Source organism: Ranitomeya imitator, chromosome 4 (genome assembly GCF_032444005.1).
Source record: "Ranitomeya imitator isolate aRanImi1 chromosome 4, aRanImi1.pri, whole genome shotgun sequence".
Classification (NCBI taxonomy): Eukaryota; Metazoa; Chordata; class Amphibia; order Anura; family Dendrobatidae; genus Ranitomeya; species Ranitomeya imitator.
In genome coordinates, this window is record NC_091285.1 from 301,953,986 (window position 1) to 301,970,738 (window position 16,753).

Genomic DNA, 16,753 nt, shown 5'->3' on the forward strand with positions numbered 1-16,753 from the left:
GACCACAGGAGGGAGCTTGGCCACAGAATTCACAACAGCACCCCCCCATAGGCACTCTATAGTAGTATTATTATTATTATGCTTTGCTCATATAGCACTATCTTATCCTGCAGCATTTTACATACATCATCATCACTGTCTTCAATGGGGCTCACAATCTAAATTGTACCCAGGGGAAACCCACGGGAAGAACATACAAACTCCTTGCAGATGTTGTCCTTGGTGGGATTTGAACCCAGGACCCCAGTATAATGCTCCCCATAGGCAGACTCCATATTGTGCAATGCACCCCCATGGGCAGACTCTATATAGTATAATGCACCCTCATAGGCAGAATCTATACTGTATAATGCACCCCCATAGCCAGACTCTATATTGTATAATGCACCCACATAAGTAGACTCTATATAGTATAATGCACCCCCATAGCCAGACTCTATATTGTATAATGCAGCCCCCCATAGGCAAGTACTATATTGTATAATGCACTCCCAATAGGTAGACTCTATATAGTATAATGCATTCCCCATAGGCAGACTCTATTTAGTATAATACACTACCCATAGTCAGACTCTATATAGGATAATGCACTCTCCATAGGCAGACTTTATTTTGTATAATGCACCCCACCATAGACAGACTCTATAGTATAATGCACTTCCCATAGGCAGAGCCTATATTGTATAATGCACTCCCATAAGCAGAGGCTATAGTATAATGCACTCCCCATAGGCAGACTCTACAGTATAATGCGCCCCTCATAGGCAGACTCTATGGTATAATGCACCCCTCCATAGGCAAATTCTATAGCATACTGCACTCCCCATATTCAGGCTCTATAGTATAATACACCCCCTATAGGCAGACTATATAGTATAATACACCCCCTATAGGCAGACTCTATAGTATAATGCACCCCCATAGGCAGAATCTATATTGTATAATGCACCCCCATGGGCAGACTCTGTATAGTATAATGCACCCCTTCATAGGCAAACTCTATAGCATTCTGCATGCCCCATAGGCACACTTTATATAGTATAATGCACCCTCATAGGCAGAATCTATATTGTATAATGCACCCCCATAAGCAGATACTAAATAGTATAATGCACCCCTCATAGCCAGACTCTATATTGTATAATGCACCCCCATAGGTATACTCTATATAGTATAATGCACCCCCATAGCCAGACTCTATATTGTATAATGCACCCCCATAGGCAAACACGATATTGTATAATGCAGCCCCACATAGGCAAACACTATATTGTATAATGCACCCCCAATAGGCAGACTCTATATAGTATAATGCATTCCCCATAGGCAGACTCTATTTAGCATAATGCACTACCCATAGGCAGACTCTGTATAGTATAATGCACTCTCCATAGGCAGACTTTATTTTGTATAATGCACCCCACCATAGACAGACTCTATAGTATAATGCACTTCCCATAGGCAGAGCCTATATTGTATAATGCACTCCCATAAGCAGAGGCTATAGTATAATGCACTCCCCATAGGCAGATTCTACAGTATAATGCGCCCCTCATAGGCAGACTCTATAGTATAATGCACCCCTCCATAGGCAAATTCTATAGCATACTGCACTCCCCATATTCAGGCTCTATAGTATAATACACCCCCTATAGGCAGACTATATAGTATAATACACCCCCTATAGGCAGACTCTATAGTATAATGCACCCCCATAGGCAGAATCTATATTGTATAATGCACCCCCATGGGCAGACTCTGTATAGTATAATGCACCCCTTCATAGGCAAACTCTATAGCATTCTGCATGCCCCATAGGCACACTTTATATAGTATAATGCACCCTCATAGGCAGAATCTATATTGTATAATGCACCCCCATAAGCAGATACTAAATAGTATAATGCACCCCTCATAGCCAGACTCTATATTGTATAATGCACCCCCATAGGTATACTCTATATAGTATAATGCACCCCCATAGCCAGACTCTATATTGTATAATGCACCCCCATAGGCAAACACTATATTGTATAATGCAGCCCCACATAGGCAAACACTATATTGTATAATGCACCCCCAATAGGCAGACTCTATATAGTATAATGCATTCCCCATAGGCAGACTCTATTTAGCATAATGCACTACCCATAGGCAGACTCTGTATAGTATAATGCACTCTCCATAGGCAGACTTTATAGTATAATGCACCCCCCCATAGGCAGACTCTACAGTATGATGCACTTGTCACACCACAGCTATGCAGGTAGATGCACGCTCCACTAGACGGCAGTAGAGTGGAGGGAAGACTGCAACACTTGCCAGAGCAGACCTGCAGTGAGGCCACCACCAGGTGGCAACAGGGTAGTCAAATAAGCCGCCTCAAAACCAGGAGAGTAACATAGTACAAAGGGGAAAATCAACTCAGAGTCAGAGACAAGGTAGAGGCACAATACCAGGTCAGAGGCAAAGCAGAGTCAATTACCAGAGAGTCCAAACATAAAGGGAAAACACTGAGTCGGAATGGGGGAAGGGGAATGAACAGACACGGGAACAGTCAGGAATCGCAGCAGGACAAATAAGGATATAATCAGTGTCAGCTACTCACGCCATAGGCAGAAGCTATAACTGACACCACCTGCAGGATGCAGCGGAGATAAATAGCAAACCTGAGACCAGACTGAGGCTGAGAAAAGTTAATACCTGACATGATCAGACCGGGAAATGGAAGACAGGACTCAAAACCTGGTCTGCATCATGACAGTACCCCCATAGGTATACTCTATAGTATACTGTACTCCACATAGGCTGACTGTATAGTATAATTCCCTCCCCCCACAGGCAGACTTTATAGTATAATGCAACCCCACATAGGCAGACTCTATAGTATAATGCACCTCCCATAGGCAGACTCTATTGTATAATTTCCCCCCCACAGGCAGACTCTATATAGTATAATTCACCCCCATGGGCAGACTCTAGAGTAAAAATGCCTCCCTCACAGGAAGACTCTATAGTATAATGTACCCCCATAAAAACAATAAATACTCACCTTTCCTCCTCATTCCTCCACTTCTCTAAGAGCCTGGAGAGCGGGCGCCGAGTAGAGACATAATCGTGACCCCTGTCAGTGTCTGTGTCAGACACATTAGACGATGGCAGGGGAAATGATGGGAGAGGGAGTGTAACGCTACTAATCTCATCAATGCGGTCAGCTGTATCTAGCAAATACAATCAAACTTGTGATGATGAGCGGGGGCCCACTGCTGCCACCAGGTCTCCCCGTCTGCTCAGGGGCTCCATAGCGGCCAGGTGGCAGTGCAAGGAGATAGTGTCTCCCTGCTCTGCCACAGAGTGTAACTGTATGGGCGTGCTGTGTACATTGATACAGTTACAGTAACGTAGCTCCAGGTGGGCATCCTCAGAGCGAGGAACCCGGGGCAACTGTCTCCTCTGCTCCCCCCCTACTGGATGGATTGGATGTTTGTAGGTTCAAGTCCCCTAAGGGGACTAACAAATACAGTAAAATGTTTTAAAAATATGAAAAAAATAAATAAAAATAAACATTCAATTCATCTCTCTTTTCACCCATTCAAAATTTAAAAAATACACATATTTGATAACAAATAAAGGTAACAAAGGAATGCTCAGTGGTAGTGGTAGGTATCTGTGGTACGTAAGTGAAATTACAGTGTGGATTCGAATGAAAGTAAAAATCTCTGCAACCAAGAAGCTGGGCATGAGTGATGATATGTGGACAGTCGGAAAAATTACAAGAAGAAAACGAGCAAAAAAAGCTGACCATAAAGTCCAAAATATTGTAAAGAGAACAATCAGTTTATTAAATTAATCAGGTAAAAATAACAGGACAAGGGGGCGTGGCCTGAATCTCAAACAGGGAAGACGCAAGTCATTGCAGCTCCCGCTCTCAGGCCAATTAATTCACATATTGAGTGCCTAAAAGAAAGAAGATTTAGTTTGCTAATAGCCACCGGGTCCTTAGAAGACAGTGCGATAGCATTGGAAACAATCAAGAGACTGGTGGAGGTCGGGTGAGTGGTGGAGGTGAAGAGGACGAGGTCCCAGGTGCCATCTTGCCACGCATGCGGTCTGCCATGATATCCCTAGCTGCGGTGCATGTGGCTTGGTGCAGCGGCTTGTCACACACGGAAGAGGAGGACGAGCTCACCAGGTTCCTGAAAACTCCTCAGCAATATTTACCGGAAAGCGACTGCACAGTTGATCGTGGAACGGTGTGTGAGGTATGTGGTCCCGCCGGTGAGAGGAAAAGAGGAAGAGGCCAGGGCAAAGAGAAGAGGACACAGGCCTGGAAGCCAGGGGTGACTCAGAAGAGTCCCAGGATAGAACATTACTGGTGAGACCGGACTTTGATTTAACTCCGCCCCCTTGTCCTAACAGGCGGCAGGAGCCATCTTAGAAGCAGAGGGTGCAATAGAAGAAACTTTAGAGAATGGCTGCAGGTTTACACTTTCTCTCCCGCCTGTCTTAACCCCTTTGGGGTCTCAATTATTGGACTTAGTATCTATGAGCAGTGAATTCTCATTTGATATATTGTGCAACATTATTCAACCGCACTTATACGCAGTTGTATTAGACATTTTATCAGAAACACTCTCTTTAGCTCAATCTGTGCTAATAGAAGGAGAGTTTCAGCAATGAATATGTGGATCTAATCTTACTGTTAAAGCACAAGTGGTGATCCTTAAAGCACGCGCTATATATAGATATAATAGTCAAACCTCATAATGTGGAGTCCAGCAAATGAACAGGCTTTGCAGGATTGCTTTCATCTTACAGACTGGGATGTGTTGCTTGGGACAATGGACGAGTATACAAATGTTAATGAAGTGGTTGGTAGAGTGACTGACTACATTAACTTCTGCACTGATATGTTGGTGCCGACTAAAAAGATTAGGTGTTTTGCAAACAACAAGCCATGGATAACAAAGGAATTGAAGCATTTGCTCAACAGGAAAAAAAAAGGCATTTAAACTAGGTGACAAAGAGGAAATTAAAATGATACAGCATGAATTGAAGCATAAAATAAAGGAGGCCCAGGAAGCCTTCAGAATTAAACTTGAAAAGAAACTGTCCCACAATAATACCAGGGAGGTTTGGTCAGGAATTAAATTACTGACTGGGCTTAAGCTGAGGCCTGAAAATCATGGTGGAAATCTAGACAAGGCTAATGAGATGAATGAGTATTTCAACAGGTTTAGCAGTACATGTGTACCGCCAACTGATAGTGGATGGGAATTTGGTGCAAATTCTGCAACATCGATATTGGAGGATGAGCAGACTAATTTTAGAGTATCCGAAAATTATGTGAGGAGGCAGTTTAAGTCACTTAACATTGGTAAAGCTGCAGGACCTGATGGATTCAGCTCACGTGTCCTTAAAGTTTGTGCACTCCAGCTGTGTACTGTCTTTACACGCCTATTTAATGGAAGTATACAAACACAGAGGGTACCTGTGTTATGGAAAACTTCCTGTCTGGTGCCGGTACCCAAGACTTCTTCTCCTGCAACCCTAAATGACTATCGTCCTGTAGCCTTAACATCTCACGCTATGAAGGCCTTGGAAAGATTAGTGCTTGCTCACTTAAGACCAAGGGTCAATGCTTTTATCGATCCCCTTCAGTTTGCCTACCGACATAGATTGGGGGTGGATGATGCTATTCTTTCTCTGTTACATAGGGTACATTCATTTCTGGAGACTGATGGTACCACGGTGCGAGCGATGTTCTTCGATTACTCGAGTGCATTTAACTCCCTGCAGCCACTTTTACTACACAAAAAGATGACTGATATGAAGGTTGAGGAGGGGATGAGAAATTGGATAACTGACTACCTATCAGATCGGCCACAGTTTGTACAGATGGTAGCAGTGGTGTCAAGCAGATTACTGAGCAGTGTAGGTGCCCCCCAGGGAACGGTGCTTGCGCCCTTTCTATTCACACTGTATACTTCAGACTTTCAGTATAAATCTGAACTTTGCCACCTTCAAAAATTTTCGGATGACTCTGTGGTTGTGGGATGCATTAGGGGAGATCAGGGGGATGAGGAATACAGAAGGGTGGTGTCGAATTTCGTGGATTGGTGCAATGGTAACTATCTACAACTAAATGTTAAGAAAACTAAGGAGTTGGTGGCCAACTATAGCAGGATTAAGTTAGAATGCTTACCGATCACTATTGCTGGTCAGGAGGTAGAGCAGGTGGAGAGTTACAAATATTTGGGGGTCCATTTGGATAGCAAACTGGACTGGAGATGCCACTCAGAGTTTGTCTACAAGAAGGGGATGAGCAGATTGTATTTCCTAAGGAAACTGAGGTCTTTTAATGTGTGTAGCAAAATGTTAGAAATGTTCTACCAATCTGTAGTGGCAAGTGCCATGTTTTTTGCAAAAACGTGCTGGGGTAGTAGTGTGCGGGCCTGTGATGCTAATAAGCTGAATAAGATTATTAAGAAGGCAAGTTCTGCTGTGGGCTGCAAGCTGGACTCTTTTGGGGAGGTAACATAGTAACATAGTAACATAGTTAGTAAGGCCGAAAAAAGACATTTGTCCATCCAGTTCAGCCTATATTCCATCATAATAAATACCCAGATCTACGTCCTTCTACAGAACCTAATAATTGTATGACACAATATTGTTCTGCTCCAGGAAGACATCCAGGCCTCTCTTGAACCCCTCGACTGAGTTCGCCATCACCACCTCCTCAGGCAAGCAATTCCAGATTCTCACTGCCCTAACAGTAAAGAATCCTCTTCTATGTTGGTGGAAAAACCTTCTCTCCTCCAGACGCAAAGAATGCCCCCTTGTGCCCGTCACCTTCCTTGGTATAAACAGATCCTCAGCGAGATATTTGTAGTGTAGTGGAGAGAAGAACTCTGAAAAAGTGTATGGCAATTATGAACAATAATGCACATCCATTATATGAGCTATTCATGAGACAGAAGAGCACCTTCAGTAACCGGCTAATACTTCTGAGGTGTAAGAAGGAAAAATATAGGAAATCGTTTGTGCCAACTGCCATGGGAATGTACAATAATAACATTAGGGTTAAACCACCAAGGTGAATGTCTACTTATTTCTCTACATTTCAGTTCACTTGTTGTGTATGTCCTATTCTAATGTATAATGTTCTTCTGTCACCTCCACTGTCATGTCAACTATGTAATTCCTTTATGATTTTTATGATTTAAGTTGTGCTGCTGTGATACCATAATTTCCCACGGGATCAATAAAGTGTATCGTATCGTATCGTATCGTATCGTATAAGGAGCGCGGAAAAATCTCTTCTACTGTTCTCCACCAAGACAAACAAAGTGAAATGGAAAAGTACTTAAAGTGCAAATCCTTGTCAACTCGAGCTACCCTTAAAAATACTCATTCAAATACTGCTACGGACAACCATATTGATGATTCTGACTCAAGTGATGAGGCCTCCGGTAGCGATCTTCCTCAATTGGAATCCGGGGGGGGATCTCAAAATCTTTTCATAAGAAAGCTCTGGTTCAGGAGATGAAGCCCTTGATAGCCGAGGTCTCTGGTATGAGAGCAGATATACAACAAATCGGCAATAGGGTGGAATCCTTGGAGACAACACAGTCTTCACTCATAAATTATTCAAATAATATGAAAGAGCATATAGATTTTCAGAGAACTCAGTTGAATAACCCATCTCTAGCTATAGAAGACCAAGAAAATCGAAGCCGTTGGAAAAACATCAGAAATAAAGGCATGCCGGAAAGTGTCTCATCTGAAATACTTGAAAAAACTAAAGAGATATTTGTGTTAATATTACCACAGGAGAGATGCGATCAAATTGTGATTAAAAGAGTACATCGTTCACTTCGACCTAGACCAATATCCACGGATCCTCCGAGAGATGTAATTTGTGGCTTGTTATTATTATTATTATTATTTATTTATATAGCACCATTGATTCCATGGTGCTGTACATGAGAAGGGGTTACATACATGTTACAAATATCACATACAGTAAACAAACTAACAATGACGGACTGATACAGAGGGGCGAGGACCCTGTTGCGGGCTTACATTCAACATGATGTTGAACTACCTTGACACTTCGGCCGTCTTGAGTGCATCTTGAGACAATAACAACATTTCCTATGAAGGATCATCAATACAAACATACCAAGATTTAGCTTCATCAACTCTAGCAAAGTGCAGAATTCTAAAACCACTGCTAGATGTACTCAAACAAAATATTATACAAATAGCTATTCCCATTCGGTCTGGCAATACATGGCGGAGGAAAACAAGTTATTGTTTGACACCCAGAAGACCTTATCAAGGTGTGGGAAACTTTTAATATTGCTGCAGTAGAGGTCTCTTCTTGGCTACCCTTAAGGCCCCGTCACACATAGCGACGCTTAAGCGATCCCGACAACGATACGACCTGTCAGGGATCGTTGCTGCGTCGCTAAGTGGTCGCTGGTGAGATGTCACACAGTGCGATCTCCCCAACGACGCAGCAGCGATGCGGCGACCTGTAGCGACCTGTACAACGATGCTATTTCATGATGATTCAATGGGACGTCCTGTCAACGAGGTCGTTGGTAAGGTGTCAAACACAGCGATGTGTGCTACCCAGCGGGACCTCAACGATCAAAAAATGGTCCAGGCCATTCTGACAAGACCAGCGATCTCACAGCAGGGGCCTGGTCGCTGGTACGTGTCACACATAGCGAGATCGCTACTGAGGTCGCTGTTGCGTCACAAAACTTGTGACTCAGCAGCGATCTCGCTAGCGATCTCGCTATGTGTGATGGGGGCTTTAGACATGGATCTGCGTGCCCCTCCTGCTCTACATTCCCTGTCAGGACAAGGAGAATGGTCGTCGGTAAAGAGGCACTCATCGCCGAAACCAGGAAAATCCGGCACAAAGAAGAAACCACCTCCTTGAAGGCCGGTCATGTCAAGACATTAGGCCTTCATACACGAGGCTCTTAGTTGCGCTTGGCATTTGTAGTCTGGTTTGACTGTGATTTGTAAAAATTCTGGGTATGACACTTTTATCGCTTACTTCTTGGATTGGTGATGGGAGAGGGAGAGGAGAAGGGAGAAGGAATAAATATATATTTTTTCTTCTTCTCTTCCTCTTCTTGATTTAGAATGTTGTACTTCTTAGTAATTTTGGATTGCCACTTGTGCACCTGTGATAGACTGTCCTATCTATCTTGGGAGGATGTTGGAAGCCCCTGCCTCAGCCGCGGATGGGATTTACGTTGTTTATAATTGTTATCTAGTTTTTCCTATTGTTACAAATGTGTTTTTAGTTTGGTACACACGTGATGGCACCTCTTTTATATTTTTTTGGGGACATGATTAGTAACGATGCCAAGTCAGCCACTTTAATAGTGGCCTCATATAATGTGAAGGGCATGCACTCACCTAGAAAGCGAGGTCAAGTGATGAAATTGTTGCATTCTAAAAATTCTAGCATTGTATTTTTACAGGAGACTCATTTTAAGAAAGGCCGGGTCCCTGATGTGACCAGGACACGTTTCCTGATCTGGTATCACAGCACGGGCACCACAGCCTCAAGAGGAGTGAGTATAGCAATTAAAAAAATGTACCCTTTACACTAAAAGACACTTTGTCTGACCCAGATGGGAGATACATTACGATAAAAGGTCTGTTAGCCAACACAAAAATTACGTTTTGCAACCTATATGCCCCAAATAATAATCAGATTGGCTGGCTAAGTAAAATTTTGCACACTCTACGCTTGTTTAAGGGGATTTTAATGTCCCACTCAATCCGCTAATAGACACTTCATCAGGCAAATCTTCTATCTCACAAAAAGCTCTGAGAAAATTACATCTCAATCTACACTCCCTAAATTTAATAGACCCGTGGAGAACACTATACCCCTCAATTAAAAATTATACATTTTTCTCATCCCCCATAATAATTATCTCTTAGAATAGACTATCTCTTAGAATAGATCTCTTAACGCAAGCTTCGCATCTCCATCTTATAAAATTCGCAACAATAGATGTTATCTCCCTCTCAGATCATGCTCCGATTTTTCTAGAAATGAATATCTCATCATTACCTTTACCTTCTCGCACCTGGACTCTAAATGAAACGCTATTAGATTCTAGTTCACTTATATCTAAGTTTTCGGACTCTTGATCTTTTCTTCAAAGAAAATTCTCTCTCAGGCCCATCGACACCCATGGTTTGGGAGACACACAAAGCTGTTATGAGAGGTGAATTTATAACTCTAGGCTTATATTTAAAGAAAGAAAGATCAAGAGAGATAATCTCCATTTTACACCAGATCAATTCCTGTGAAAAACTACATAAACAATCTCAAGCACAAAAAATTCAGGGAGAGTTAGTGACACTTAGACAGACTCTCAAGGTACCTTCACATTGAGCAACTTTAGAACGATAACGATAGCGATCCGTGACGTTGCAGCGTCCTGGATAGCGATATCGTTGTGTTTGACACGCAGCAGCAATCAGAATCCTGCTGTCACATCGCTGTTCGGAGCTAGAAGGCCAGAACTTTATTTCGTCGCTGGATCACCCGCTGACATCGCTGAATCGGCGTGTCTGACGCCGATCCAGCGATGTGTTTACTTGTAACCAGGGTAAACATCGGGTTACTAAGCGCAGGGCCGCGCTTAGTAACCCGATATTTACCCTGGTTACCATTGTAATTGTAAAAAAACCAAAAAACACTACATACTTACATTCCGGTGTCTGTCACGTCCCCCGGCGTCAGCTTCCCTGCACTGTGTCAGCACCGGCTGGCCGTAAAGCAGAGCACAGCGGTGACGCTTACACAGTGCAGGGAAGCTGACGTCGGGGGATGCGACAGACACCAGAATGTAAGTATGTAGTGTTTTTTTTTACATTTACAATGGTAACCAGGGTAAACATTGGGTTACTAAGCGCGGCCCTGCGCTTAGTAACCCGATGTTTACCCTGGTAACCCGGGGACTTCGGCATCGTTGGTCGCTGGAGAGCTGTCTGTGTGACAGCTCTCCAGCGACCACACAACGACTAAACAGTGACGCTGCAGCGATCGGCATCGTTGTCTATATCGCTGCAGCGTCGCTTAATGTGACGGTACCTTCAAAGATCTTTTAAATGTCCAATCAGCCAAGATCTACATGAGAAGCAAACAGAAATTTTATCTTCATGGCAATAGAGGCAGTAATCTCAAGACTTCTCTTCTGAAGAAACACAACAAAAAACACAAATAAAAGCCATGGATGGCTTAAATAAATCTGATACTGCTGATATTGCCAAGGAATTTAAGAGCTTCTACGAACGCCTTTATAATTTAGATACACCAGTAGACATCAAGGATCCTGTAGTAGCTGCAGAAAAAATAGACAATTTTGTATCTCCTATAAAGCTTCCTAAGCTACTTAAGAATGATCACATGTCACTGACATCTCCTGTTACCCCCAAAGAGGTGATGGATATTCTATCGTCTATTCCCAATGGGAAGGCCTCGGGCCCTGATAGTCTCCCTATCATCTATAAAAAATTAATTAAACCACTGTTACCCCACCTAGTAGCTCTATATAATTCTTACTTTGAAGGCAACTCCTTACCAAAACAAGCTCTGGAAGCCTTTATTACAATCCTTCCGAAAGAGGGGAAAGAATCTAATTTCAGTGCAAGTTATAGGCCGATATCTTTGCTTAATTCGGATACTAAGTTATGGGCTAAAGTTTTAGCAGCTAGACTGAATAATATTCTCCCTAAATTAATTCATACAGACCAGGCCGGATTTGTGAGGGGGCGAGAGGGTAGGGATAATTCAGCAAAAATTATCCAATCCATAATGTACACTGAGACTCGAGGCATTCCTCTAACTCTCCTATCTACAGATGCTGAGAAAGCCTTTGATAGGGTAAGTTGGAGATATATGGAAAAAGTATTGATTAAATTTGGTTTCCCCTCACAGTTTATCTCCGCAATTTTATCTCTTTATTCGCTTCCTACGGCTAGGGTCAGGGTCAATGGCACTCTGTTTGAGAGCTTCATCATTAACAACAGTACTAGACAGGGTTGCCCACTTTCCCCGTCGCTTTTTATATTAACCATAGAGACATTGAATCAAAGGGTAAGACAAGATGAATACATTGAGAGATTGAAAATAGGAGGGATGGAACTAAAAACATTAGCATTTGCAGATGATTTACTTTTCATCATTACTAATCCCTTTAGAGCATTTTCCAACATTCTTGCTATACTCCATCAATTTAGTATATTATCTAACTTCAAAATCAACGCCACAAAATCAGAAGCTCTGAATATAACCTTGTCAAATACTCAAATTACCGCCCTACGTAAATTAACCCCTTTCCCCTGGTCTACAACATCTCTAAAATACTTGGGTATATGCATCACTAGAGACCCTATCGATTTATTTCAGACTAATTATTCTCCTTTATTAAAAAAAAGTTGAATCGTTGATGAAGACATATGATTTACCCACTCTATCTTGGATGAGTCGCATTAATGTTTTGAAAATTTATATAATGCCAGTAATTTTATATCGCATGAATATGATCCCCATTAATCTTCCCCTCACTTTCTTCAAAAATCTAAAATTTTTAATATCTAGATTTATATTCAAACAGAAAACAGCAAGGTCACCAAATAAACTTTTCTCGCATTCTAATTCTTCAGGGGGTTTGGGAGTTCCTGACCCATACATTTATTATAAGGCTACACATTTGAGTAGATGGCTGAAAATTGTGTATAGTTATGAGAAAGTAGATCGAGATAATATAGATTTATCTCTATTAGGTCCTAAGGGAATACCTTTTTTGTGGTCCCGAACGAAACCACCAGATTCGCTTAGACTAGATGTAGTAATTTTGACCACCCTAAGAATTAAATGTTTAATTCTCAATGACCCCCCACCAGACTCCTTTCCATCCACATTGACACCTGTTGCTGCCATGCCGTTTCTCCTGGATCCTTGTTTCAATGATCCATATAATCTTTGGTCAATGCTACCCAAAGAAACATTAACCCCTTAGTGACAGAGCCAATTTGGTACTTAATGACCGAGCCAATTTTTGCAATTCTGACCACTGTCACTTTATGAGGTTATAACTCTGGAACGCTTCAACGGATCCCGCTGATTCTGAGACTGTTTTTTCGTGACATATTGTACTTCATGTTAGTGGTAACATTTCTTCGATATTACTTGCGATTATTTATGAAAAAAACGGAAATATGGCGAAAATTTTTAAAATTTTGCAATTTTCAAACTTTGTATTTTTATGCCCTTAAATCAGAGAGATATGTCACGAAAAATAGTTAATAAATAACATTTCCCACATGTCTACTTTACATCAGCACAATTTTGGAAACAAAATTTTTTTTTGTTAGGGAGTTATAAGGGTTAAAAGTTGACCAGCAATTTCTCATTTTTACAACACCATTTTTTTTTAGGGACCACATCACATTTGAAGTCATTTTGAGGGGTCTATATGATATAAAATAATGAAGTGTGACACCATTCTAAAAACTACACCCCTCAAGGTTCTCAAAACCACATTCAAGAAGTTTATTAACCCTTTACGTGCTTCACAGGAACTGAAACAATGTGGAAGGAAAAAATGAACATTTAACTTTTTTTTGCAAACATCTTAATTCAGAACCATTTTTTTTATTTTCACAAGTGTAAAAACAGAAATGTAACCATAAATTTTGTTATGCAATTTCTCCTGAATACTCCAATACCCCATATGTGGGGGTAAACCACTGTTAGGGCGCACCGCAGAACTTAGAAGTGAAGGAGCGCCGTTTTACTTTTTCAATGTTGAATTGGCTGGAATTGAGATTGGATGCCATGTCGCGTTTGGAGAGCCCCTGATGTGCCTAAACAGTGGAAACCCCCCACAAGTGACACCATTTTGGAAACTAGACCCCTTAAGGAACTTATCTAGATGTGTGGTGAGCACTTTGAACCCCCAAGTGCTTCACAGAAGTTTATAACGTAGAGCCGTGAAAATAAAAAAATCGCTTTTGTTTACACAAAAATGATCTTTTTGCCCACAAATTCTTATTTTCACAAGGGTAACAGGAGAAATTAGACCACAAAAGTTGTTGTGCGATTTCTCCTGAATACGTCGATACCCCATATGTGAGGGTAAACCACTGTTTGGGCGCACCGAAGAGCTTGGAAGTGAAGGAGCGCCGTTTTACTTTTTCAATGTAGAATTGGCTGGAATTGAGATTGGACGCCATGTCGCGTTTGGAGAGCCCCTGATGTGCCTAAACAGTGGAAACCCCCCACAAGTGACACCATTTTGGAAACTAGACCCCTTAAGGAACTTATCTAGATGTGTGGCGAGCACTTTGAACCCCCATGTGCTTCACAGAAGTTTATAACGTAGAGCCGTGAAAAAAAAAAATCGCATTTTTTCTACAAAAATGATCTTTTTGCCCACAAATTTTTATTTTCACAAGGGTAACAGGAGAAATTAGACCACAAAAGTTGTTGTGCAATTTCTCCTGAGTACGCTGATACCCAATATGTGGGGGTAAACCACTGTTAGGGCGCACCGCAGAGCTTGGAAGAGAAGGAGTGCCGTTTTACTTTTTCAATGTAGAATTGGCTGGAATTGAGATCGGACGCCATGTCGCGTTTGGAGAGCCCCTGATGTGCCTAAACAGTAGAAATCCCCCACAAGTGACCCCATTTTGGAAACTAGACCCCCCATGGAACTTATCTAGATGTGTGGTGAGAACCTTGAATGCCCAAGTGATTCACAGAAGTTTATAATGCAGATCCGTGAAAATAAAAAATATTTTTTTTTTCCACAAAAAAGATATTGTAGCCCCCAAGTTTTTATTTTTACAAGGGTAACAAGAGAAATTGGACCCCAAAAGTTGTTGTCCAATTTGTCTTGAGTATGCTGGTACCCCATATGTGGGGGTAAACCACTGTTTGGGCGCACGGCAGAGCTCGGAAGGAAGGAGCGCCGTTTTGGAATGCAGACTTTGATAGAATGGTCTGCGGGTATTATGTTGCATTTGCAGAGCCCCTGATGTACCTAACCAGTAGAAACCCTCCACAAGTGACCCCATTTTGGAAACTAGACCCCCAAGGAACTTATCTAGATGTGTGGTGAGAACTTTGAATGCCCAAGTGCTTCACAGAAGTTTAGAATGCAGAGTCGTGAAAATAAAAAATATTTTTTTTTTCACAAAAAAGATTTTGTAGCCCCCAAGTTTTTATTTTCACAAGGGTAACAGGAGAAATTGGACTGCAATAGTTGTTGTCCAATTTATCCCGAGTACGCTAATGTGCCATATGTGGGGGTAAACCACTGTTTGGGCGCACGGCAGAGCTCGGAAGGGAAGGAGCGCCTTTTTGGAATGCAGACTTTGATAGAATGGTCTGTGGGCATTATGTTGCGATTGCAGAGCCCCTGATATACCTAAACTGTAGTAACCCCCCACAAGTGACCCCATTTTGGAAACTAGACCCCCCAAGGAACTTATCTAGATGTGTGGTGAGAACTTTGAATGCCCAAGTGCTTCACAGAAGTTTAGAATGCAGAGTCGTGAAAATAAAAAATATTTTTTTTTTCACAAAAAAGATTTTGTAGCCCCCAAGTTTTTATTTTCACAAGGGTAACAAGAGAAATTGGACCCCAGAAGTTGTTGTCCAATTTATCCCGAGTACGCTGATGCCCCATATGTGGGGGTAACCCACTGTTTGGGCGCACGGCAGAGCTCAGAAGGGAGGGAGCACCATTTGACTTTTTGAGCGCAAAATTGGCTGTCGTGTTTGGAGACCCCCTGATGTACCTAAACAGTGGAAACCCCCCAATTCTAGCTCCAACCCCTAACCCTAATCCCAACCTGATCCATAATCCTAATCACTAACCCTAACCATAATCACAACCCTTACCCCAAAACAACCCTAATGTCAACCCTAACCATAACCCTAATCAAAACCCTAAATCCAACACACCCCTAATCCTAATCTCAACCCTAACCTCAAACCTAACCCTAATCCCAATACACCCCTAATCACAACCCTAACCTTAACCCTAATCCCAAACCTAACCCTAATCCCAAGCGTAATCCTAATGCCAACCCTAACCCTAATACCAACCCTAATCCAAACCCTAAACCTAATCCCAGCTCTAACCCTAACTTTAGCCCCAACCCTAGCCCTAACTTTAGCCCCAACCCTAACCCTAGCCCTAAGGCTACTTTCACACTTGCGTTGTTTGGCATTCCGTCGCAATCCGTCGTTTTGGACAAGAAACGGATCCTGCAAATGTGCCCGCAAGATGCGTTTTTTGCCCATAGTATTGCCGACGGATCGTGACGGATGGCCACACGTCGCGTCCGTCGTGCACTGGATCAGTTGTGTTTTGGCGGAGCGTCGGCACAAAAAAACGTTCAATGAAACGTTTTTTTGTACGTCGCATCCGCCATTTCTGACCGCGCATGCGTGGCCGTAACTCCGCCCCCTCCTCCCCAGGACATAGATTGGGCAGCGGATGCGTTGAAAAACTACAGCTGCTGCCCACGTTGTGCACAATTTTCACAACGTGCGTCGGTATGTCGGGCCGACGCATTGCGACGGCCCCGTACCGACGTAAGTGTGAAAGAAGCCTAACCCTAAATTTAGCCCCAACCCTAACCCTAAATTTAGCCCCAACCCTAACCCTAAATTTAGCCCCAACCCTAGCCC